General features: G+C 37.8%; 1 long non-coding RNA gene across 1 annotated transcript; it reads right to left on the reverse strand.

The window, feature by feature from the left end:
• On the reverse strand, nt 1-27,478 carry LOC139707226 (uncharacterized). Its single transcript, XR_011708800.1, has 3 exons — nt 27,057-27,478; nt 23,951-24,065; nt 1-2,120 (listed from the first exon to the last, which is right to left on the reverse strand). It is a non-coding gene; the product is annotated as an uncharacterized lncRNA (long non-coding RNA).
• Nucleotides 27,479-27,578: the final 100 nt, after the last annotated feature.

Here is a 27,578-nt window from a genome sequence, read left to right on the forward strand (position 1 = left end):
AGGGTTAAAATAGGAAACTTTATTACATACACATTTTTATCATAATCTTCAAAAGTTAATCTGACATACCAAAAACTATTGAATTGTACATTTTAAAAAGGTCAATTGCAGGGTTGGAGATATAGCTCAGTTGTTAGAGTGCTTGCCTAGCATGCACAATGCTCTGGGTTCAATCCTCAGCACCAAAAAAAAAAAAAAAAAAAAAAAGGTCAATTGCATAGTTTGTGAAATAAATAAATACATATATATACACATTTGTGACTGTTTGCACAATATTGTAAATATAATTAATATAATTAATGCCATTTAAGTATACATTTAAAAAGGGTTAAAATAGAAAACTTTGATTATATATATATATATTTTTTTGTTTGTTTGTTTGTTTGTTTTGTACCAGGAATTGAACTCAGGGACACTTAATCACTGAGCCACATCCCCAACCCTATTTTGTATTTTATTTAGAGGCAGCGTCACACTGAGTTGCTTAGCACCTCGTGGTTGCTGAGGCTGACTTTGAACTTGAGATCTTCCTGCCTCAGTCTCCCCAGCTGCTGAGATTACAGGTGTTACACCACAATGCCTGGCTTGTGAAGTATATTTTAATAGGAGTTTATTCACTACCCATGCCTAGATTTTCTGGTCCCCTTCTTCAAGGCAAAATTTTTTTTGTCTTCTGGAAATAGTCTAGGCATAAACAAGTATTTCTTAAGATCTCTCCTACCTTTTAATACAAATGGAAGGAAGTAATGTACTGTTTTTTTACTCTGCCTTTTTACTTAAAATATTTCTTAGGTTGTTGTGTATCAGTGCATGCAGATTACTTCATCCTTTTCTACCTCTACACAGAATCTACTGTAGGAACTTATCCATTTATTTAATTAGGCTCCCTTATTAATGAACATATTGATTGTTTCTAGTCTTTGTAGGAAACTGTTGCGGTAAACATCCTTGCACTTATGGTCGTAGGCACATTCATGAACATATTATGTATAGAATAAAATAATTCTGGTGTTGTGGGGTCAAAAGGTTAGTGTATGTTAAATGTTATTATTGCTAAACTGACTTCCTTAGAGTCTATGCCAATTTACAGTCCTATCAAGAATTCATTTGATGAGTTTTTCGTTCAACCAATATTTGAATGTCTACAGCGTTCCAGGCATAATTCTAGGCCCTGGGGACACAGAAAATGAACAATAATAACAATAACAAAAAGACAAAATCCATTTCCTAATGGAGTTTACAGTCTTATGCGGGTAAGGACAAACAGAAAAATAAACTATGTGGCATTTCAGGTGGTATTAAATGATATAGCTAAAATAAAGCAGAGAAAGAGTGTTGGCCAGGGGTAGGGATTTTTTTTAAGATGTGACCTTCCTATGTTGGCCAGGTTGATCTCAAACTCCTGGGCTCAAGCCATCTTCCTGCCTCAGCTTCCCAAGTATCTGAGAGTACAAGCACAGGCCGCTATGCCTAGACACAGTTGGCAATTTAAAAAGGGTGATTAGGGTATGAAAATGCTAAGCCTCAGTTTCCTTATTTGTAAAGTAAGACAATAATAGGACAAATGTCATAGGACTGTTGAAAGAATTCAATGAGATAATGTCTGGAACATAGTGAGCATTTCATAAATGGCAGCTATTCTTATTATAAACAACCTTACAGTGGAGGAAGCTGTGGCCCACAGAGGAACAATTTGGTCCCAAGGAAACAGGGTCCCAGAGAAAATTTGTAGTTGTGTAGCAACCAGAACTCAGGCCTTCTGGCCCTCCAGGCCACGCACTTCCATATACCAAGAGACCTAACACAATAAGAAGCCATCTCCCAGGGCTGCTCATGGTCAACATGGTTTTCAGTTGAAGAGTGCTCTCAGAAGTGGGATTTTCAACATGTGCAAGAAGGGAGGGGAAAAGTGGGAGAACACAAGGTCCTTCTTCAAGGAGAAGCAGGCCACTTCACTCAGGCCGAAGGCTGAGCCTGCTGAGGTTTACTCACAAGATGTTCACTTCCAGGATGGTGCTCTCAGCCAAAGGCAACAAGCTTTCTGGCTGCTGCTGGCCCATCTGCTCTGATGAGACTCTCCCAAAGCCTGGACTCCCATTGGTTTCATTCCAAGGAATCTCCTGGAGGAAAGATAAGCAGCACTTAAGTCACAGCTGTAGAAATAATAAGATCCGAAGGGACACTTGTATCTGTTTGGCTGAGTGAGATTTTTCAAGTAAGCCAAGTATGTGGTGGTGGTGGTGTGGTATCTCTTGTCTTTTTCTTACCCCGTGTCACCTCCTTTTCCTGTCCAATGTGAGATACCTACTGTATCTTTGGGTCTTCTGCCTATACAGAGCCCTTTCCTTACCTGGGTTCTACCCTTCTTTTGGTCTTATCCTTCCTTCAATGAGAGTATCACAGCCTCTATTTCTCCTAACCCCTTCTTTGGAAATAGATATTTTTAAAAAGAAGACGCTTTCTGGCTTAATATGGCCAGTATGGAACACATTTGAGGCTTGACCTCTGTTAATAAGTGCCTGTATGAACTGAGGGAAATCAATGACCTTTTCTGGATCTCAATTTAGCTAAAAAAAATGCTGAATATCAAGTACCAGGGAGTAGATTTCAAGTACCATGGAGTAGATTTTTCTGCAAAAAGAAAACCCAACCTAAAGACAAAAAAATAAAAAAAAAATACACTAATAGCTGGGAGTAGTGGCTCACACCTATAATCCCAACTGCTCAGGATGCTGAGGCAGGAGGATCACAAGTTCAAGGACAGCCTGGGCAACTTAGGGAGACACTGTTTCAAAATAAAAAATAAAAAGGTCTGGGGATGTGGTTCAGTAGAGCACTTACCTAGCATGTGAGAGGCCCTGAGTTTAACCTCCAGTACCACAATAAACAAACAAATAAATATGAAGCCTTCCTCCTTTAAAATAAAAAGTATTCAGGAAAGTCGTGCCACCAATGGCAGAAATTCAATGGATGCACCAAGACCTAAATGCACTAAAATGCTATTAAGGAAAGGTATTATGTGCATCTATAGCCAAATGATCTTCAAGAAAAGTGATATTCCTCATGTAGATGTTGGATATCTACATGAGGAAGAATGAAACTAGACCCTTAGCTCTCACCACATACAAAAATCAACTCAAAATGAATTAAAGACTTCAGTCTTACAAGTGCTGATGAGGATGTAGAGAAAAGGGAACCTTTACACATACCATCGATGGGAATGTAAATTTGTTCAGTGACTATGAAAACAGTACGGAAGTTCTTTGAAAAATTAAAAATAGAATTACCATATGATCCAGTAAGCCCACTACTAGGTATATAGCCAAAGGAAATAAACTCAGTATGAAGAGACATCTGAACTCCCATGTTTATTGCAGCACTATTCACAATAACCAAAAAATTTAAACAACCTAAGCATCTATCAATGATGAATAAAGAAAATATGGTATATATATATGTGTGTGGGGGTAATATTATTCAACCATAAATAAAATGAAATCCTTTCATTTGTGACAACATGAATTGAACTGGAGGTTATTATGTTAAGTTAAATAAGCCAGGCACAGAAAAGCAAAATTCAGATGCTCTTTACTCATAATTAAAATCTAAATTGATTGATCTCATAGAAGTTGAGAAGAGAATAATGGTTATCAGATATTTTGCTCAACTTCTTTGCTGCTGTGACTAAAAGATCTGACCAGAACCATTTTAAAGGAGGAAAAGTTTATTTTAGGGCTCACGGTTTCAGAGGTCTTAGTCCATAGAAGGCCGGCTTCATTCCTCAGGGCTCGAGGTGAGGCTGAACATCATGGCAGAAGAATGTGGCGCAAGGAAGCAGCTCACATCATGATCAGAAAGCGGAGAGGGAGAGAGGGACTCTACTTGCCAGATACAAAATATATATCCCAAAAGCACACCCCCAGAGACTCACTTCCTCCAGCCACATTCTACCTGTTTTCAGCCACCACCCGGTTAATCCTATCAGGAGAGTAATACACTGATTGGATTAAGGCTTTCACAGACTGATCTTCTCTGAACCTTCTTGCATTGTCTTACATGTGAGCTTTTGGGGGACACTTCACAACCAAACTGTAACAACAGAGGGAGGGAAAAATGAGGTTAAGTGGAGTGGGGAAAGGTTATTGAATGGGTCCTAAATTATAGTTAGGAGAAATTAATTTGTCGTTCTATTATACAGTAAAGTGATTTTATATATATATATATATATATATATATATATATATATAAATAAAATATACCGTATATTTCAAAAAACTAAAAGAAAGGATTTAAATATTTTCACCACAAAGAAATGATAAATGTTTGATGTGTCACTTAAAAAAATATACAAATGTATGTATACGACTTTTTAAAAAGAAAAAATGTGTGTTCTAATGACCAATGTCTGGTGAATGCCATCCAGTATCCAGGTTTTGTAGTGAGCAGACTTCATTGAAAGGGAAAATCCAGACCAGCTTTGGACCATGCCATCTCTACTCTTGACAGGGGAATGTAAGAAGTAGAAGAAGCTTTGGCTCTGATCACCACTCAGATACTTAAACATCAAGGTGTACAGCTAACTGCTTAATTTGTAAGAGGAAAAATTAGGAACAATGAATCAGATTGATAAAAAGGGATCTTGAATTCAAGTTTGAGAAAGTTCCCTAAGAATATCTGGAAAGATGTTATAGCACTTCTGTTTAAACTGGGGACAATTACCACTGACAGATGAAATGCCTGCTGGACTCATTTGAGAAAACTTTAAAATCTTAGTTACTGTCACTTACACACACTATCTGGCAAGGAGCGTCTCTGTTCTTCCCCTCCCACCCCCATCCCCAGTACTAGAAATCAAACTCTAGGCCTCAAGAATGCTAGGTAAAAGCTCTACTATTGAGCCATAACCCCAGTTGGCATCATGTTTTTAACTTCACCCAGAGAGAAAGGCATGGAGCAGCCTATGGGGTTGACACTTGGGATTCTGAATTCTGAAATAACCTACCATCATTACTGCATCATCATTCCTGCCTAAAACCACTATGTCATACTATATGCAAATGCAGACACAGATTTTCCATTCAAAGGTACTTAAGATATCACAGACAATCTGGACTCCAAACTTTTCATCTTTGATGCTTTGCAAGTTTGAGTCTTGCAGTATCATTGTATAGCAAAAGCCGTTGTAGACACTTAAGTATTTTGGTTGGAAAAATTTACCAAGCTTGCTTAGATCCCTGTCCCCTGCCAGGACACCAATAAGTCAGACCTCCAGAGTCAGTGGTGCATCCCGGCAGAGAAACACTGAAGGAGGACTGGCACTGTTTTCATGGAGTTTTCAGTGACTTTCCACTGAGCTGTGGGAAAATTTGACAGTTGACTGTAGCTGAATCACAACCCAGAGGTCCTGACCACTCAGATCTTTGAAGATTCCTTTCATTCCTTTCCCAAAAGGGGAACCTGGCAAACTCCAATTGGTTAATTCCATTTACCTTCTGTTTCTTTCAATCACGTACAGGTATAGAGTTGCATGTTCTCGATAGTGGCAAAAGGCTATCAGAATAATAGCATCTATCATCTGTAATTATAATAGTTTATATTTCTCTATTATTTACTGTGTCCGGCACTTTTATTTGAACCGACGCAATCACCTAGTGGAGTATTTACATTATTATCCCTAGTTTACAGATGAGGAAATCAAGGGCCAGGGAGACTAATAGAGAGACTACTAACTTGCTCATAGCTTGGGTGTGAGGTGCTGAGATTTAACCTAAGCATTCTAGCTCCAGAGCCTGTGTTCCTCAGCACTATGTCATATGATATGCAAATGTGGACACAGATTTTCCAAACTCAAAGTTACTTTGGATATCACAGGTCACCCCCTAGATTTTGCAGCTGAGAAAACAGACCTAGTGAGACAATGGGAATTACCTAGTGACAGAGCCAGGATTTGAAGAAAGACTCTCACTCCACAGTTCAGTGCTTTCTCTACTGTGTCAGAATGCCTCAGGTTTCTGCATCGTCTTGAGAATATGGAGTTGGAGTATTTTTTAAAATACCCTTATTCTTTAGGGGAGGGAATTCCTATTTATATAAACATAAAATATTTTCATATAGCTTTCCTACAATGTATTGATTTTCCAATTCTTCCCCGTTTTCTTTTTGGGGGTGTGGTTGGCTACCAGGGATTGAAATTAGGGGCACCACTGAGCCACATCCCCAGCCTTATTTTGTATTTTATTTTGAGACAGGGTCTCACTGAGTTGCTTAGCATCTTGCTTTTTACTAAGGCTGGCTTTGAACTCACGATCCTCCTGCCTCAGCCTCCCAAGCCACTGGGATTACAGACGTGTGCCACCACACCCGGGCACCCCCTCCCCTGACCCCTTTTCTTATTATAGACTTTTAGAGCATTTTAGGTTCCCAGAAAAATTGAGTGGACAGCACAGAGACATTCCATATACCCCCTGCCTTCATACATGCACAACCTCCCCCACAACCAACATCCAGCAGAACAGGAATGTTATAATTAATGAACCAATATGGACACTTCATTATCATTCAAAGTGATAATGGGTTCACTCTAGGTATTCTAGGTACATTCTATAAGTTTTGACAAATGTAAAGTGACATGTATCCATCTATTATAGTATCATATGGAATAATTTTATGACCCTAAATATCCTGTCTGCTCCACCTATTTATTCCTCCCTTCTCCTAAGCCTCTGGCAACCTCTGATCTTTTTATTGTCTCCATAACTTTGCATTTTCCAAAATGTCATATAATTGGAAACATTCAACATGTAGCATTTACATTGGGCTTAAAAAAAAAAAAAAAAAAAAAATAACCCAGGGCAGTTAACCTCTGAGACACATCTCCAGCCCTTTTTGAATGTTTTATTTTGAAATGGGGTCTCATTAAATTGCTTAGAGCCTCACTAAATTGCTGAGGCTGGCTTTGAACTCGTGATACTCCTGCCTCAGCCTCCTGATTATAGGCGTGCACCACCACACTTGGCTCATGTTGGATTTTTTTTACTTAGTAATAGGGATTTAAGGTTCCTCCACATCTCTGCATGGATGAACAGCTCATTTGTTTCAGCATTGAATAATATGCTATTGTATGGGTGTGCCAGTTTATTCATTTACCTATTGAAAGACATTTTGATGCTTTCAAGATTTGGCACCCGTAAATAATGCTGCCATAAACATCCATGTGCAGGTTTCTGTATAAACGTAAGTTTTCAACTGGGTAAATACCAAGTACCATGACTGTTGGATCACATGGCAAAAGCAGTTTAGTTTTATAAAAAAAGTGCCAATTTTTTCCCCAAAGTATCTCCTCTTTGGCCTTCTCTCCAGCAATGAATGGGAATTTCTGTCACTCCGCATCCTTGTCTGCATTAGGTGGTGTCAGGGTGTGGATTTTGGTCATTCTACTAGGCATGTAGTCATTTCTCATTCTAATTTGCAATTCCCTAATGATGTATGATGTTGAAAATGTTTTCATTTGCCTCTTTGCCATCTCTATATCTTCTTTGGTGAGGTTCTTCTTTGGATCCTTTGCCACTTTTTAAGTGGGTTGCTCTCTACCTCTTGTTAGGGTTTTTTTTTTTTTTAACCTGGTTCCTTCTTACCACCACTTTCATAATTTTTTTTTTAATCTTTAAGAAGTTAAAGTAGTTTCAGGAAGAATTTTTAAAAACTCTTCTTTAACCCAACTATTTTTAAAACTGACATTCAGCTATGATTTCTAATTGTTAATAATCTAATAAGTGTTTACTGATTTCCTCACAATAACCTGCCCTACCCTCCCTCTTAGGAGATGACTGGCTAAGGCTCTCAGCTCCTGTGTTTCTATCTTTTGGCCTTGTTGTGTGCAGGTTCTTCATATATCCTGCTTGCTATTGTGGGCACATCATCCTTATTCTTCCCAGGTAGTGTTTCCACAGTGAACTTGGACACACTAAACTTCTGGCTCCCTTCTATCATCTGGACCAAAAAATTATCCCCCTTTTTTTGGTGATGGATTAGGGAAGAGTATGTGCATGCAAATTACTATGTGTGGTGGAAAGAGTTTGCTCTCTGAGATAGCAGGGAGGGCCCTAATTCCCCCACCAAGGTTTCCAGTCTAACCCAAGATTAAAAAAAAAAAAAAGTTTCCACCAACGATCAGGTTCAGGAGCAGCTGACTCCTCACCTACCTACGTCTTCCTGCAACACCCCACCCGACTCCTGTACTTGCAATACGCCTGAACTTGACTAATACATGGCCTTCCTGAGGTGGTTGTAGTGAGTGCCTCTGTCATATTTTGCAAGTCAAGCTCAGACAGACCCAACACACATGAGCAGATGGCCATGTTATGTGAAAACCCTGGTGCCAAAAGCAAAGAACTGACAAGACTTGTGCAGAAATCTTGGGATCATGTACAACAACTGACTGTGTGCCTGTGTGCACCTATGCTTTTCGTCTCAGGGAACAGCATGGAGAACCTATCCCATGTACTCTCTCTCTAATGCTTGATTATAGACCCCAATAAAGCTTTGTTGGTTGGAATGGTGTTGCTTTCTTGATTCTTTGTGATTTCTATCTTGAATTGAGCAAAAGAATCCAAGGCTGAGCTGGTGACACTAATTGGTAACACTAAGAGCTGACAAACCTGGTAACATTTGTAAGTCAAACAAATGATCCTCTGGGCAAGTTAACCACACTGAGCTTCATGTCAAGTGTATAGGAGACCCTTGGGGATTGTGACAATTAAGTGTAAAATGTATAAAGAGGTTAGTATATCACGAGACACACAATAGACAATAGCTCTAACACAAAAAACACTGCCCCCCCTTTATAGAAACCATCAAAAGTTTTTCTGGCTTTTTAAAAAAGCCCTATCTCATGTTCAAACAACGATCTTGTCTTTCTCCTTTCTGATATTTCAATTTTACTGAAAGTTTCTCTCTCTGTTGACCCTTCTTTGTCTCCTATTCAATTAATTTTGACCATTATTTACTGTACTCCTACTAGGGGCCACCTTAGCCCATTTCAGTACTTTCCAAAATGCTGGATTCAATACATAATTACAATTGGTCTCACGGTAGCATTGACTGCTGCCTTGGGTACCTACCTGATCATTCCTGTATCTCTTCTAACTTCTCTGAACATTTCTGTTTCAGGTACTTTCTCTCTTTTCATATCCTGTCTCTGGGGAATTGCTTCTACACCCATGGCTTAAACAGCCACTAGTTGCTAAAATTTCCAGTTTTCCCTGTATTTCTAGTCCAAATTCCTATCCTTAGACCACAGACCAGAATTTCCAGCTATACATAGCAATCTGTCTTTGGAAGTCCTGTGGCATTTCAATATCCAAATTTGCTTTTTTTCCCCCTCCTCATTGGTCTTACCATTAAGCCAATGCTCAAACAAGAAGCCCAAATCATCTTGAAGGTCTTTGTCTCTTATACTTTATATTCCATGGTTAGAATCCCTTTTATTTTTATTCCCAGTGGCTCTTTCATCCATTCCTCTGTTTCTAAGTATTGTAGTTCAAGCACTCATCACATCTTGTCTTGGCTACTGCTGCACGCTAGAAACCCTTACTTTAGGTCATTTGCCCTGATCATCCTCTACTCAGAACTCATATTTATCTAATTAATAAATTTGAGGGCTGGGGTTGTGGCTCAGCAGTAGAGCGCTTGCCTCGCATGTGTGAAACCCTAGGCTAGATCCTCAGCAACACATAAAAATAAATAAGTGCCCTTACTCTTAAATAAGTGCCCTTACATTTAAATAAGTGTCCAACTACAACTAAAAAAACCAAATATTAAAAAAAATAAAATAAATTTGAATATTAATCATTTGCTGTAAAATCTTCCATAGCACTGACTACACAGAATTCTGAATACTTATAGCTTTAGTTCTCCATTAGAATGGACATACCTCAAAATTAGGTGACCTTGTCTTATTAATTGTTGTATTTAATTGCCTACTATTAAGCAATAGTTAAATATGCATTAAGAAATATGTATTAGGGGCTGGGATTGTGGCTCAGTGTTAGAGCACTCACCTAGCATGTGTGAGGACCTGGATTCGATCCTCAGCACCACATTAAAATAAAGGTATTGTGTCCAACTACAACTACAAAATAAATATTGTTTTAAAAAAGAAATGCATATTAAAGAATTGAATAAAAACCCATAACTATGCCATATATAGTAGAGAATATGAAAGTAATATAATATGGAAGAAACACAGGATAGTCCCTGTCCTCTGGGAATTTACACTCTTGTTGGAGACAAGATAAACACACACAAAAATGTTACATACCTAAACAGAGACCAGATTAAATGCCAGAGTATCTCGGAAAAGAGAGAGGTAAGCATAAGATGGAACTGTTGTTGAGGACACCATGGAGAAGACCTAATCATGATCCCAAAGCATGGGTGGAATTTGTGAGTGCAGAATATAAAAGGCAGGATGCTCCAGGATGGAAATAGGTAAAAAAAATACAGTGCACTTGTATTAGCCTAAGAAGAATGGAAGCCTGACCTGGTGGATATAGGATACTATGTTAGAGAACAAGGGGATTTACCCAGAAGGGTCGAGGTGAGGTCAGATAACAGAGACTCTCAAAAGTCAGAAAAAAAAATAGTTTCCTAAAATAAGAAAGCAGTAACTTTTAGAAATAACTTTTTAAAAAATTTCTTACATACATGATCATCATTATATAAAATACACGTATGAAGATGTGAATTTGGTGTCAACATACCTTATATAGAAATAACTTTTAAACAGTAACTTTTTTAAAGCTAAAATATACAAAATATAATACAAAAACTGTAATATGTAAAACTATAATTATACAAAAACTAACTTAAGATACGCACATGTACTCTCTTAACTCAGTGGTCCTTTGAAATAAACACAGATTGAGTATCCCTTTTCCAACATGCTTGGGACTAGAAGTATTTCAGAGTTTAGATTTCTTTTTTGAATATTTGTAGCCAAAAATATGAAATCCAAAATGCTACAAAATACAAAACTTTTTGAGCATCATTACTATATCATTTTGAATTTCAAAATTCTAGATAAAGAGTATTCAACCTGGATCTGAGGTAGCTCAGTGGTAGATGGCTTGTCTACCATGTTTGAAGCCCTGGGTTCAATTTTCAGTACTGCAAAACAAAACAAAACAAAAAAACAGATGTTCAATCTGTACTATTAACCCCATCCATTCTTACAGATATGAAAATTGTGGCATAGAGTCATTAAATAACTTACTAGAGTCACACAGCTATGTGTAATGCCTTTCACTAAGCACTACCAGCACAGAAAAAAATAACCACTGCTTTTAAATAATTCAAAAGCTGACCAGAGAGACAGGTACACAAATGAATACACAGGTACACAAATTTACTGGTAAGTTTTTATGACAATAAATAAATAAATCAGTACATCGGGAACTGTAACATATATGAGAGTCTTATAGGAGGAAAAGTAATTTGAAAAGTCTCTATTGGAAGACAAAAACACTGAGACAGGATAAATTAGCTTCATAGCAAATACAACAATACAGGCAAGATGCAGTGAGGAAGGTAAGGATGGTGGATGCAGTGAGAAGGGGCAGAATAGAGGCTCACAAGAAGAAGGATAGTGACAAGCTTAAAGTAAGAACTTAGTAGGAGGAAAATAAGTTCATTTTAAGGTATACTGAGTTGAAGATGAACTACTCTATTTCTGGAAAAATAATCCTTAATATAGTAAGATTCAGAAATTAGACTTTTTAAATTTCTAACATCCAAGACTTGAGTTGTATATAAATAATTTTAAAATACTTTAATTAGGCTCTATGCCATCTTCTATAGTTTTATTCTCTCCTCATTCCCTGCTAGTATCTATTATCAATTCTTATTTGCATCAGACTTTTCATGGAAATGAGATGTGATTATAAAGAAATGAAGCTGAAGTTTAAACATATAAGAATGTATGTATCCACAACTGATTCCAAAAAATGCCTTGTTGCTTTACATTTTTCTGGAACTTATGTTGAGTTGCTTTCAGAGTTGATCTACAGTCCAAATAAGAAAGCCAATCTCAGATGCTCCTTGATCTATAGTGGGGCTGTGCCCTGATAAACCCACTGCAGGCCAGATATATCTTGAATTCATTAAATCAAAACATCATAGCTTAGCAATACAGTAGCACTTTATAGTCACAATTTGTAAACATCTTCAACCCCATCACACATTAACTTAGCTCTGATTTAACTTTTTGTTTTTTTCAAAAACAAAGTTTTTTCAAAAGTACATCTGTGCTCAAAAAAGAGAAAGGGAGGGCTGGGGATATAGCTCAGCTGATAGAGTGCTTTCCCCATATGCACAAGGCCCTGGGTTCAATGCCCTGCACGAGAGAGAGAGAGAGAGAGAGAGAAAGAGAGAGAGAGAGAGAGAGAGAGAGAGAAAGGAGAGGAGAGGAGAGGAGGAGGAGGAGGAGAGAAAGGGGCTATAGATGCAGCTTAGTGATAAAGTGCCTACTCAGCATGCACTAGGCCCTAGGTTCTATCTTCAGTAACACACATGTATGCACATATGCATGCAAATTAAAAAAAAAAGAATAAAAGGAAGGTCCAGCAGTTAAGTAACTTGATCAGAGTTATAAAGTCAACACATTACAGAATTGAACTTTAAAAACTTACAATTTTCCTACTGTACCATGCTACTTCTGATAAAATAAAAATGCTATTTCCCAATGAATGGAAAAGTTATTAAATAGTAACATTACTATGAAATCCCATACTATATGCCTATAACTTTAATATTCTTTTAATTTTGTTTCCCTGCCATTTTTTGTACTGATTAACTCAGGAAAATATTGAGGGAAATGTGAACAACCTATCATGAAAATCTATCATTTTAAGTTAAACCTACCTTAGAAAAATGGAATATCAGAAAGAGAAATGTCTTTGGATCATCAGGCTTGCCTTCCTTTGATTACAATACCATAATGTGGCTTCAGTATGTTATAATACAGGATAACCAGCAAACAGTATTTCTTTTCCCTTATACAATACCTTTGAATGATGGCTATTGTGATTTGCCACTGGAGACTTTATTCATGCACTATTAGTTGAACACAGTAAGTTTTACTTATTCCTCCTTTTTACTTATTCTACTCATTCACCCCTGAAGTGCTATAAGCATTTATATATATCAGACTCTTATACTATCTTAAACTGGGTTTGAAGTCTAATGGTTTGAATTATTTAAAAGAAAAACATTTCCACTTGTCCTGCCAAGTATGTTGATCAATGTTCACTTAAGTGATGTGATCATCTCCTCTCATTTTGTAAGCTCTACACTCTCTCTGCAGGTGACTAAGCAGTCTGCAATCTTCCTTCCTTTAATTGAATAACTTTCAGTCTTGTGTCTTATCCTTCCGGTTTTTACAAAATCATGCAATCATTTTCTCCTGTGAATATGATTTCATGGCTAGAGTCTTCCTTTAGCATAGCCCTCTCTAAAACTCTCTAGATCTGCTTCCCATACATTGTTCCATTGTGAGCCTTTACCTACTCTTGTGTTCTAAAAGGCTGGCTACTCCGGAATGGTTGTCTTTTTTTCCTGCTTGCAGTCTTGCTTTTTCCTCTTCCTGGATTGACCTTCTGGTACTGTCCACACATCCCTCTGTTTGTTCTCCCACCTCTAGACCTGCATGGCACTTTTGGTAATGTTACTGCCCAACACAGTAAGCACAGCTAATGTTTATTAAGCACCAGCTATGTGTTGTATCTATAACTTTCCATCCTCAATCCTGCCTGTCACCTATAGGCCTAGGTGACATACCTCTCATTCCCTATAAAGTCTGTCCCCTATAGGCATCACACAGTACCTAACACAGTGCCTGGCATGTGGCAGGTGTTTAAGAATTATAAGCCATTATTATTATGATATGAAAACAAGCACCTTATAATTTACTCACCTTTGACCCCATACCTGGCACAAAGGTTGGTTCATTCAGTGTGTGCTTATAAATCTAACCAGTAAGGGCTGGGGTAGTGGCTCAGAGGTAGAGCATTCATCTAGCATGTAGGCCATGGGTTCTATCCTCAGCACCACATAAAACAATAAATAAATAATAAAATAAAGGTATTGTGTCCACTACAACTAAAAAATAAATTTTAAAAACATAACTAACCAGTAAAGAGAACCATTGTTGAAAGGCTATAAGACTCTTAGGAAACTAATTGTGCAGCTTGCTATGAGCTGGTAAAACTAATTCCACAGAATCTGGACAAGAAAAGTTCATAGTTAACAGATATGGAGCTATGTTGCCCAAGAACATGGCCTCCAAATCTAGAAGATTACACAGTACCAGACTGAGGAAGCTCTTTTTGGTTAGTGACTATAGAGGCTGAGTTTAGATTGGATCACTCTGGACACAGGCCAAAATCAGTTTGCTCCTTAGATAAAAGAGCATTCTGGTGATGGAGGGGTGCCCGATTCTCAGAGAATTGAAGCCTACAACTTCAGCACTCATAGAGACCCAAAAGTGAGGCTCTGGGGCTCTGGGATTTAGCAGTGGCAATCTAGGAAGCAGTCTGTGTTACAAAGTCTAGTAAGAGATAGCAGGGTTCAGTATCCAGGTTGAGGCTTTAACAATGCTAAATTTAAAAGGGGCTGGGATATCAGAAAGAGATTTGGATTTAAAGAAACAAAATAGAGTTTCAGTTATTGAACTGTTTTGTTGTTTCACACATGGTAGACTAGTTATTAGATCTGGAATATTAATTTAGACAGGGTCAGTAACAAGGTTGAGATCTGAAGCAGGACTTAGATTCTGGGACTACGGGCAGGACTAACTGGTTAGTGCTCAAGGTAGGGTTGAACTTGCTGGCATAAGGTCTTTGGTAGGGCATAGAATCTGGCAAGTTATTACGATATGTAAACCATCTATGTGATCATAAGCACATAGTATGGCCTCTCAGAATACAGTGTAAAGGATTTCAGGGTGCCAATTATCCAATGTAAAGTACCAAGTGTAAGTATATTTGGTCTAGTTTTAAAAATATCTCATTCTATCTATATACTTGATTCACCTCTAGGCTATGTACCTTCTTGGCCTCCTGACCTCCATGCAATGTTTTGGTCTTATAACTGAGCCCCAATATAAGTACTTCTAAGTTGAAATTGTTTTTTTGCAACCATGAAATAGTTGTTTTATACCAATTCTGGAACTGGAACTCTCACCAGCTGGTCCCAGAATCTAGGGTTCACACACTCTTATAATAAAGTGATCCTTTTCCATTAAACCCAACCAAACCAGACATACTTAAAATAATAATATAAATAAAATTATTAATAATAATCATCTTCCTATTATTGAGTTCTTCAGTAAGATCACCCTTTTGATGTTTCCTCTTCTTCAGATACCAACTGTCTTTTTATTGTTCTATGGTCTGTTTATGACCCTTTGGAATTGATATTCTGTACTTTTCTTGGTTCATGATATAGCAATACACACAAACCACGGCCTCTCTAGTTCAAGTACCCATCTTATAATTAACTTTCTTCTACAATACTCCCACCAAGTGGTCATCTGGACCAGACTTGAATACCCTGAAAAACTAAGAACTCATTGCCTGCAGACTGGCTAATTCATTTTTTAAAAAAATATATATATATATATACTTATTTTAGTTGTAAATGGACCTTTATTTTATTTATATATGGTGTTGAGACTCAAACCCAGGGCCTCACACATGCTAGGCAGGTGATCTATCACTGAGCCACAATCCTAGCCCCTAGTTCATCTTTTGACATCATCTATTAGAAATAACTATATTGAACTGAAATGTGCCTCCTTTAGTTTTTTACCATTGACTGGCTCCTCTCCTTCAGGTCATATGGAATAAATAATCTTATATGACCTTCTTCATAAGTGACAATATCCTCCTTAGGATATTCATTTGCTTTGTTTTGCTAGATAAATGATCTTGATACCTTCAAGTCTTCTTGTTTTGGTAGATGTTCTCTCCAACATCATCTCTCCTTATTTTCATATGCAAGATAATACACATACATGCATGCTCTGTATCTAATCCAGAGCTAGATAAACTTCAGGTGTGCACTGGTCAAAATAGAGCAGAGTAAAGGCAGTCATCTCCCTAATGTTTTGGATGTTATACTTCTCATAATGCCACTTAAGACAGTATGAGCTTTTTTAGACAGCCACAACACCTGTTGACTTGCATTGAGCTTATCGGCAACAAAATACTTCTAAATGCCACACACATTGCTATTAAGCCCATTGCACACAGATGCAATTGTTTTAGGGGGCAAAGGAGTTAGAAAGAAAGGTCTATTTGCTCTCATTATATCAAAGAAGACATTTGGTATTTGTTTTTTAGGGATTGGCTAGCTTCACTAAGCATAATCTGCTCTAGTGCCATCCATTTCCCTGCAAATTCCATGATTTTGTCATTTTTAGTGCTGTATAATACTCCATTGTGTATAAATGCCACATTTTTTTTATCCATTCATCTATTGAAGGGCATCTGGGTTGGTTCCACAGTCTAGCGATTGTGAATTGTGCTGCTATGAACATCGATGTAGCAGTATCCCTGTAGTACGCTCTTTTAAGGTCTTCAGGGAATAGTCCGAGAAGGGCAATAGCTGGGTCAAATGGTGGTTCCATTCCCAGCTTTCCCAGGAATCTCCATACTGCTTTCCAAATTGGCCACACCAGTTTGCAGTCCCACCAGCAATGTACAAGAGTACCCTTTTCCCCACATCCTCTCCAGCACTTGTTGTTGTTTGACTTCATAATGGCTGCCAATCTTACTGGAGTGAGATGGTATCTTATGGTGGTTTTGATTTGCATTTCTCTGACTGCTAGTGATGGTGAGCATTTTTTCATGTACTTGTTGATTGATTGTATGTCCTCCTCTGAGAAGTGTCTGTTCAGGTCTTTGGCCCATTTGTTGATTGGGTTATTTGTTATCTTATTGTCTAATTTTTTGAGTTCTTTGTATACTCTGGATATTAGGGCTCTATCTGAAGTGTGAGGAGTAAAAATTTGTTCCCATGATGTAGGCTCCCTATTTACCTCTCTTATTGTTTCTCTTGCTGAGAAAAAACTTTTCAGTTTAAGTAAGTCCCATTTGTTGATTCTTGTTATTAACTTTTGTGCTATGGGTATCCTATTAAGGAATTTGGAGCCCGAAAGCAGAGAGGAAGAGCAGGAAGAAAAGATTAACATTAAAATTAAACAGATACATGAGGTGGGAGGGAAAGGGAGAGAAAAGGGAAATTGCATGGTAATGGAGGGAGATCCTCATTGTTATACAAAATTACATATAAGAGGTTGTGAGGGGAATGGGAAAATAAACAAGGAGAGAAATGAATTACAGTAGATGGGGTAGAGAGAGAAGATGGGAGGGGAGGGGAGGGGGGATAGTAGAGGATAGGAAAGGTAGCAGAATACAACAGTTACTAATAGGGCATTATGTAAAAATGTAGATGTGTAACCGACGTGATTCTGCAATCTGTATTTGGGGTAAAATTGGGAGTTCAAAACCCACCTGAATCAAATGTATGAAATATGATATGTCAAGAGCTTTGTAATGTTTTGAACAACCAATAAAAAAAAAAAAAGAAAGGTCTATTTATCACATTGATACTTTATGAAATTTGGGGCCCAAAAATTTAACCTGGGATTTTGCATGTCTGATGATACATAAGCCTATGTGCAGTTTTGCTAGCCCAAGTAACTACAGACAAATTATTGATAAGTTGTGAACTACATTTCAGCTTAGTTAGCTTTGCTTTATTTCATGGTCTCAAATACATGTTTCAAATACATGCTATTTATCACTTGAAGAACTGGTGGAAAGACTATAAATGATTCAATGCAAAGCCATTATCGCTATGGGAAAAGTAACTCAAAGACAAGCATCCAGTACATTAAGGATGGCATATGTATAATTTTCCATGGAAGAATTATATCCAAATGCCTTTTTCTCAACTAAAAATAATACAGAGAGACTATAAAGATTTTCAGATTTTTCAACTTGTTTGATTCTTTCAAATCAAAAAAAGAGGGGTAGGTATTATTATCCTCATTTTTAGATAAAGAAATTGAGACCCAGAAAAACTATAATTTGTCTATGGTTATGCAGCTTAAAATGGGTGTAATGAAGGCTAATCCCTAGCCCTTGGATATCCAGCCCAGTCCAGTTCTTACTGTTCCTGTGGCATTCTAATACAAGTCAGTCTTGGCCAGTCCTTGGCCTTTAAATACTAATAGAAAGGTTCTTCTCTAGGTGTTAGGCAACATGTGCTATTCTTGCCCTTACTATCCAGATTTTTAAAAAAGGCCTCACATTCTACCATTCATAAAATCATAGATTTATGAGAAAATTTAATACCTTTAATTTAATGATTAAAAGAGATATCAAATAACTTACTTGAAGATGCAGTTATCTAATAGTAAAACTAGGGTTAGAACCTATATTTATATATCTAGTCCAATGTTCTTTCTCTTAGACTACTATTTCTTAAAATACAAGCAGGTAGTTGTTTCTATAGCAAGAACATTACTGAAAACCAAAAATCTCTGTAACTCAGGAATGTCATGGTTAAAGATCCCACCAAACTCCTCATCCAAGACAAGGAAGCTAATCAAAAAGGGTTAAACTATGAGATACTGAATCAGCAACTTCCCGGTAAACACTGTTGTACTACATGAAGCAGCCCAAGCATGTGGACCCCACTCCACAATATCTCTTATTGTTAAAACCACTCATGGACTTAAGATTACTTGTGTTATAGATATCCAGGGTGCAAAGACAGCTGAGAGTCTTGTTGAAAGGAAAGGATTATAAATCTGCCACATCTAAGAGTAGTCTTTTTAAAAGCAGGCTAAATAAACTTCTGAGTTACTATATGTAAAAAGGATCTGGCAAATGACTACATAAACATTTACATATACTGATATGGTATTCAATTGATTCAACTGCCACATATTGAGCACCAGTGAGATGCAAAGCACTGTAGATTCAAAGATGTGCTGTACTTCTATTCTTAAGAAACTCGACAGATTGAATATTAACTGCACAGAGTGCTTTGGCAACACAGAGATGGAAACCTTAGCATTTCTTACAGAACCAGGAAGGCTTTACTGAAGAAAAGACACTGGAATCTTAAGGTTTGATTAGGAAATATCTAGGTAAAGAAGGATCTGAGTAAAGATAGAGGTTTGGAGTGTTCATCAACCAGAAGTAATTTGACAATTCTGGAGCCCAAAGTATGGGGTGAGGAAGAGGCACAGCATAAGATGAGCCAAACAAGAGGGCCTTATGCCATGTCATGTTCAACTTTTGCCTAAACTATCAGATCATCATGGGAACGAAGGTCAAGGGTGAATTCGAAGTTGAAAGGCTGGAAGACTGAGTTCATTGAAGTACTCTATGAAATGATGAGAGCCTGTACAAGGACAGTAGCAGCTGGAATGCATAAGATGCATCAGACATACCAAATTCCAGGGAAAAATAGGCTTTGAATGATGTTATCTGTGGGATGAGAGGGTCTCCTGACTTAAATATTTCTCTCAGGGCCGTTTCTCATGCCTGACATTTCAACATCAGTGGTTCTTCCTGTAAGATCTTTAAGAGTCTCCTACTAAATAAAATGGAGTTGGTCCATGCATTTTAGTGTAGATCATCTAACACTAGGAAAGATTATGGATGTTTATTGATATAGTTAACAATAGTGCATTTCAAAATTCACAATAACCAAAAGAGAGGATTTTCAATATTCACACCACAAAGAAATGGTAAATATTTGAGATGATGGATATACTCGATCACTGCAGAATACATATTATTGAAGCATCTCATTGTACCTCATAAATATATGCTTATTCTTTGTCAATTAAAAATAAAACCTTGGGGCTGGGGTTGTGGCTCAGCGGTAGAGCACTTGCCTAGTGCGTCAGGGTCCTGGGTTCGATCCTTAGCACCACATAAAAATAAATAAATAAATAAGGGTATTGTGTCCAATTACAAAAAACTAAAAAATTTAAAAAATAAAATAAAACCTTAAGAATATTTTTTTAAAGAAAAAGTAAGTTTACTGAGAGTAAAGAAGGTTTTGTGGGGCTTATCATGAGAAAAGAAACAAGAGACCCAACGCAAAAACAGTGAACAAATAGTTCATACTGCTAAAAGGGAGACAAAGAAACTCACATGTCACAGTTATCCCTGGTCTAGCCTGCTCTGCTACAAATGCATTCTCAGTAAGCTTGGGTGCTCTATTCCAAAACATTTTCATGTGAGACACTTAAGTCTACATAAAGACAATAATAACAACAATGAAATAGACCATAGCAGTGAAAGAACAGTGGTTTCTGACCTCAGAAACACCACACAGGAACAAATTAGCCCAGAAATTGGGCCTTAGTTGCTTAGAAATTGGATCACCTCAGATCTTCTTCCCCGTGACTCTAAGTGAAATATTGGCTCTTACATTTTCATTTCCAGTAACTGTCATGTTTAACTAGGAAATCTGACAAATACTAAGAACTCCTGACCCTTCCCTCACAGTATTATTGAGAGGATCAAACAGGACAAGAAGATGCAAAATCTTTGCAAGCTGGCTCACAGGAGAAAAAGAGGATAGGTGACATCTCTGTCATGGTGGATTGCTCATCAATAACCATCACAAAATTTTAGTCCTTCAAATGCTAATGAGCAAACCCCACAGAACCTTAAATATCTTTCCCAAGGATTAAAATGAACACATTGTAAATTTAAAAGTAACACCTAAAAGCCAGACACTAATACACTTTTTAACAAATTAGCTTTTTCCATAGAATCAGCCTCTATATTGAAACTCTTTTTGTCACAAATAAACATATAAGTAGAGGAATTTATATATGACTAGATTGTCAGAATTACTTTTTTCTAAGAATTAGGCAAAGCCTTAGATAATCTGTATCTACTGTCTTCCCAGTCCTCTCCCCACCCATGCCTTTCTTACCTGAGGAAAATTGAGGTTACAGTAAAATACAGACTGAACTGCAGGTTTCTGGACTCCTAATACAAAGCTTTTTTTTTTAATCTATAAAACAATGTTTTAAAATACTTCAAACATAAACAAAAGCATAGGAAAAAGCAAACATGCAGATTTTTAATTTTAATATTGTCATGATTTAGATCTCTTTAAAAATAATTAAAACATTGTATATCAGTTGGGCATAATGGTGTGTGTGTGTGTGTGTGTGTGTGTGTGTGTGTGTGCTGCTTGGGAGACTGAGGCAGAAAGATCATTTGAGCCTATGAGTTTGAGATCAACCTTGACAACATAACAAGACTCCATCTCAAAAACAAAACAAAACAAAAACACAGTATAACATCAGATGATCCTCATACTGCTATCCCATTCCTTTTCCTCCCTCTCCAGATATAACCAGCATGTTGAGATTGGATATGGTCTATCTTTCCTGCACATATTTTTATATTTTTACCAAATTATGGACTACACATCATTAAACTACACCAATGTTGTCACAAAGTTGTTCTTCAAAGCAAGGAAGAATCCCTCACTGTAGTATAATTGCATACAGTTATAACTTTAGGGTTTTGGCTGAATATATGAGAAAGCAAGTAGGCAGAATCTGAAGTCCTTTTAAATGATTATCATACAGGGATCTAGTGAGGTATTCTGTTATCATTCAGAGTGAAAAACAAAATGGGCAAATAAAAAAATTTTAATATAACTTTTTTTATTCTCATGTTTTATATTTGTGAAACACTGGTTTATAATGACCTAGTGTGAATGAAATGTCACTGAACAATCCTTGATGGATTAAGCAATTTAATTAAGATGGATTAAGCAATTTAGCTGGTAATAATAGTTTCTGTTCCTGCTTGAATGTCCTGCTCAAATGTCACCACCTTAATAAATTTGTCCTTTTACAAAATTTTAATTTGTACTTTATATGAATTTGTCCTTGATCCCATCAAAATTAATTCCTTCAACAATCAATTATTTAGTGCCAAAGTGCTATAGATACAGAAGTATATCAGACCCAGTTCCAGATAATTACCATACAATAGTGTTTGATTAAATATAATTAATGAAATACAATAGTGTTTTACAAATGTATTAAGAGAGGTTATCTATAAAGGGCCAATTTTTCTGGGTCAGTTAGGGAAGACTTTACACAGGAGGTGATGTTTCACCTGTATCTTGGAAAATGAGTAACAGCTACAAAAATGGAGGATGGAGGTGATTCCAGGTAGGGAGATGCTGAATGAGAGGGTACAAAGGCTGACAAGACAATAGCTTTAGACAATTAAGCACGGAGGTGGAGAGACAAGTTAGAAGACTGGCAATGATCAAAGCAAAAGATGACATAATTGCAGGTATGAGGTAGGAGGAGGAAGGATTTGAACAAAATCCAGGAGATAAATTTAACACAATTTGATTGTATGGGGAAAGAAAGAACATAGAGGAGATTCAGGTGACTCCCAAAGGCTTGGAACTTGAATGGATGAGGAAGCCATTTCTGAAAGAAGGAATACAGTGCAAAAGATAAAAGAAGTCTGGAGAAGGGGTTTCAAGTTCAGCTTGAGGCATTTTGATTTGGCAGTGAAGCCTCTTCCATGAGACCTTTCTAGGCTGGAAATGACCCTTCCTTTATGTTCCCATAGTATATTGTATATTTTCTTATATCACATTGTTTAAATCTGCTTTGTTTACAAATACAGTAGGTATCCTCAGAAGACTGATCCTGGAATCAGTATCCGAGGATACCAAAATCTGGGCTGCTCAAGTTCCTTATATAAAATGGTGTAGTATTGGGCTGGGGTTGTGGCTCAATGGTAGGGTGCTTGCCTAGCATGCATGTATGAGGTACTAGGTTCAATCCCCAGTATCACATTAAAAAAAAAAAAAACTAAATAAACAAAATAAAGTATTGTGTCCATCTACAACTAAAAAAAAAAAAAAAAGAGTACAATGGTGTAGTATTTACATCTCAGCTAAAACATTCTCCCATATGCTTTAATTTTCAAAAATTTCATGGTGTATTTTATTTAGCTGAATGTACCCCAAATATTATCATTCCAATATGTTGTCAATATAAAAGTCATTATCAAGATTGTTTACATTTTTTCTTTTGTAAGTTCTTTTTACATTCTTTCTTAAGTCTTTGATATGCAGTGTGTATCTTATGGTTGCAGCATATGTCAATTTGGACTAGTCCTTAAAATGGACTTAATAGCAATATGTGGTTAGTGGTTACTATATTGGACAAAATAGCTTAAAGCATGCAGCATAAGGGAGTCAACATCTACTTTGCAATATATTTTAAAATATTCTACTTAGGACCACTGGCAAAAATTGAAGTACAATGGGTATGTGCTGGTTTCTCCAGGAAATCCACTGATACAAACAAAAGAACAATAATAACAATAAAAAGGTTAGACAAATTCATGTACAAACAAGGAAATAATTACAACCTCCAAAACTTAGCTTGAAAAGAAGTATGGCTCTCCAGATCTGGAGCAAGGTTAGTGAATAGAAAGCATGTTGGCAGTTCCTCAGAGGTTCATTTACTTAGAACAATATCTCCAATATACTTTAAATCATTTCAAGATAACTTGTAATACCTAATCCAATAGAAATGATATATAAATAATTACTATTCTCTATTGTTTAGGGAATAACAACAAGGAAAAAATGTACATATTCAGTACAGTTTCTTTTCTTTGTGTGTGTGTGTGTGTGTGTGTGTGTGTGTGTGTGTGGTATTGGGGATTGAACCCAGGATTACTTACCCACTGAGCCACATCCCCAACCCTTTTTGTAGTTTATTTTGAGACAGGCTCTTGCTAAGTACGTTGCTTAGGGTCTCGCTAAATTGCTGAAACTGGGTTTGAATTCATGATCCTCTTACCTCCACCTCCTGAGCCACTGGAATTACAGGTATGTGCCATTGCATCCAGGAAGATAGACATAATTAAAAAATTTTTTTTTTGATCCAAGATTGGTTGAATCTGCAGTTGCAGAACCTGCAAATATGGAGGGAAAACTGTATTTACAAGTTTGTCTCTACTTTAAATCTTGAAGAAAAGGTACTTCTTGAATAAGAAGTACTATCTTTATATTACTCTGATGACAATGCCTTACTTGCAGAAAAATCCTCCAAGTTTGCTTTTTAAAAAAAATTTTTTTTTTTTAAGTACTGGGGATTTAACCCGGGGGTACCTAACCATTGAGCAACATCCCCAGTCCTATTTATTTATTTAGAGATAGGGTTTCAGTAAATTGTTTAGGGTCTCACTAAGTTGCTGAGACTAGCTTTGAACTTTTGAGCCTCCTGCCTCAGTCCCCCAAGTTGCTGGGATGCCCAGCCTGAGTCTGCATTCTTGAAAAGGCAGCTCCCTTCATCAGACACTGGAAACTGTCAGCTAACATCAAAACAATGATCAAAATTAAACATCTCATTTTTTTACAAGGGTAGAACCAAGGCACGTTGTTTAGGAATTACAATTGTTCCCAAACACTTTTTGTATCTCAATAGCTCATGGGTATTTCCTTTAAAACTCAGTATATTTCTGTTGATCCTAAATCTCTATCTTATCTCCCCCCATACTTTGCTTCCTTAATCTTAAGACTTGCTGAGTGGCGAAGATCCATCTTCTATGGCTGCTTCAGGCTAACAAGGGGCAATGACCCTGCCTAGTCATCAAGTCTCATCTTGCCTGATGTGGGGGCCTATAATCTCAGCAGCTCAGGAGGCTGAGGCAGGAGGCTTTCAAGTTCAAGGCCAGCCTCACCAGTTTAGTGAGGCTCTAAGCAACTTAGAAAATCCCTGTTGCAAAATAAAAAATAAAAAGGGCTGGGGATGTATCTTGGTGATAAATTGGTAAATTGCCCCTGGGTTATATTCCCCAGGACAATCAAACAAACAAAAACCTTAAGTCTCAAGTTGTGGAGTTGTTTCTTGTGTGTGTGTGTGTGTGTGTGTGTGTGTGTATGTATGGTGTTGAGGATCAAACTCAGAAGAGCTCTAACACTGGGGTACACCCTAACCCTTTTTTCATTAGTTCATTATAGATATATATAATTTTGGGGTTCATTTTAACATAATTATACAAGCATAGAATATAATTTACTCTAGTTCAATCCCCAGTACTTCTTTCCCTCCCCTTCTCCCTCCCTGTTCCCTTTCCTCTACTGATATTTCTTCTATTTATTTATAGTTTTTTTTTAGCATTAGTACATTATCAATATACATAAAGGTGAAATTCACTGTGATATATTCATATATGTACATAGGAAAATTTAGTTAGATTCATTCCACAGTTCTTCTCTTTTCCCATCTCTCATCCCTCCCCCTCAATCCATTTTCTCTATTCCACTGACCTCTCTTCTATTTTCATGAGATTCTCCTATTCTCCCCCTTATTTTGGTCTAGCTTCTACATATGAGAGAAAACATTCAATGCCTGACTTTTTGAGTCTGGCTTACTTCACTTGTATAATGTTCTCTAGTTCCATCCATTTCCAAGCAAATGACATAATTTCATTCTTCTTTATGGTTGAGTAAAATGCCATTATGTATACTACATTTTTTTTTCATTTTTTAAAAATATTTTAAATCTACATTTTTTTACCTTACTTATTATTTATTTTTATGTGGTGCTGAGAATCAAACCCAGTGCCTCACACATGAGAGGCAAGTGCTCTACCACTGAGCCACAACACCAGCTCCACATTTTCTTTATTAATTCATCTGTTGTTGAGCACCTAGCCTGGTTCCATAGCTTGGCTACTGGTGAATTATACTGCTATAAACATTGATGTGGCTATATCTCTATAGTATGCAGATTTTAGATCTCTTAGATATATACCAAGGAGTGGGATAGCTGGGTCATGTGGTAGTTTTATTCCAGTTTTTTAAAAATATTTTTTTTAGTTGTAGATAGACACAGTATCTTTATTTTTATTTATTTATTTAATGTGGTGCTGAGGATTGAACCCAGGGCCTCATGAGTTTGAGGCAAGTGCTCTACTACTGAGCTACAACCCCAGCCCTTATTCCCAGTTTTTTTTTTTTGTTGTTGTTGTTGTTGTTTTTAAGGAATCTCCATACTGCTTTCCAGAGTGGCTGCACTAATTTGCACTCCCACCAACATGTATGAGTGTACCTTTCCCCCTACATCCTCACAAATAATAAATACTTATTATTTGTATTCTTTCTTAAATTTTTTTTTTAGTTGTAGTTGGACTCAATACCTTTATTTTTTTTATTTTTATGTGGTGCTAAGGATTAGAACCCAACACATTGCCTGTGCTAGGCGAGTGCTCTACTGCTGAGCCACAACCCCAGGCCCTTATTTGTATTTTTGATAATCACCATTCTGACTGGAGTGAGATGACATTTTAATGTAGTTTTGATTTGCATTCCCTGATTGCTAGAAACCCCCAACCCTTATCTTAAACAATTCTGCAAGGTAGTCATTGCTTTCCTATTTTCAGACAAACCAGCAGAAGCCCCAAGTGACTGAAAAACTTTCCTGAGGTCACAGGGTTTCCAAGTGGTTAAACCAGGGTTTAAGCAGACTGGTTTCATCACCATGGCGCCTGCCAGAGGGAAGCTGGCTTTGATGTCCTAATTAAAAGAGCTGAGAAGAGGACCATTTCCTGGCTCACGCTTACCATCTTAGCTGAAGTCTAAAGCACCTCACCGGTGCAAAGTACCCACACTTGCACACTACTGCAGAAAGTGGAGCTGAAGGGGAATCCAGCGTCCAGAGAGGGTGTCCTGCCCAGGGACCCCTCATTTTACAGTACTGACTCCACTAAGGTATGTGTGATCGCAGGTTTCTATTGCCCATCACTTGACCTTTGGCGCAAACGAAGTCGCAATGCCCAGTTAGTTACGGCCAGGACTCCCAAGACTCTGGGCCTAGGGGGTTAGAAATCCTCAGACACGAAGGGCTTCATAAGACAGAGTTGCTACCTCCTAACCCTGGGGCACTAAAATTAATCCTGTACCTTTCTCGGCAGTCCCGTGCGGTGGGACCGCCCAGCTTGCTACACCATTCTGCGGAACGAAAACCAAAGTAGAGGCAGGAACAAGCCCCAGCGAAGATCTGAGAGTCGACCTGACCGTTTACTTCAGACCCGCGCCTTAGCCCCCAGGAGACCGCGTCCAGGTCTCGCTCACTGCTTCTCCAGAGCCACTCCCCAACACCGTGGGGCAGGTGAGAGAGGTACCTGAGGGCGAGGAAGGGTAAGAAAGCGAGAGAACCCCCTCCTCTGACCCCGGCACCTGCGAGGGAAGCAGGAAGGAGCAGCCTGTTGCCACTTTGTGCACCCGAGGCGCGAGGGCTCCGGGTGGTGGTCCAGCTGCGGAGGGGTAGTCTAGGCGCGAGTCAAAGAGGCGCAAAGGGCAAGGGGCAATCCCAGTGGCACAGCCGGCCGAGGTAGGCGGAGTGGGCGTGTCCGCATGTAAGCCCGCCCAGTGGGGGAGAGGGAGGGCGCCCGAATAGAAGGGAAGGCAAGTGCGCGGATCTG

The sequence above is a fragment of the Marmota flaviventris genome, chromosome 1, assembly GCF_047511675.1.
Source record: "Marmota flaviventris isolate mMarFla1 chromosome 1, mMarFla1.hap1, whole genome shotgun sequence".
NCBI classification, from domain to species: Eukaryota; Metazoa; Chordata; class Mammalia; order Rodentia; family Sciuridae; genus Marmota; species Marmota flaviventris.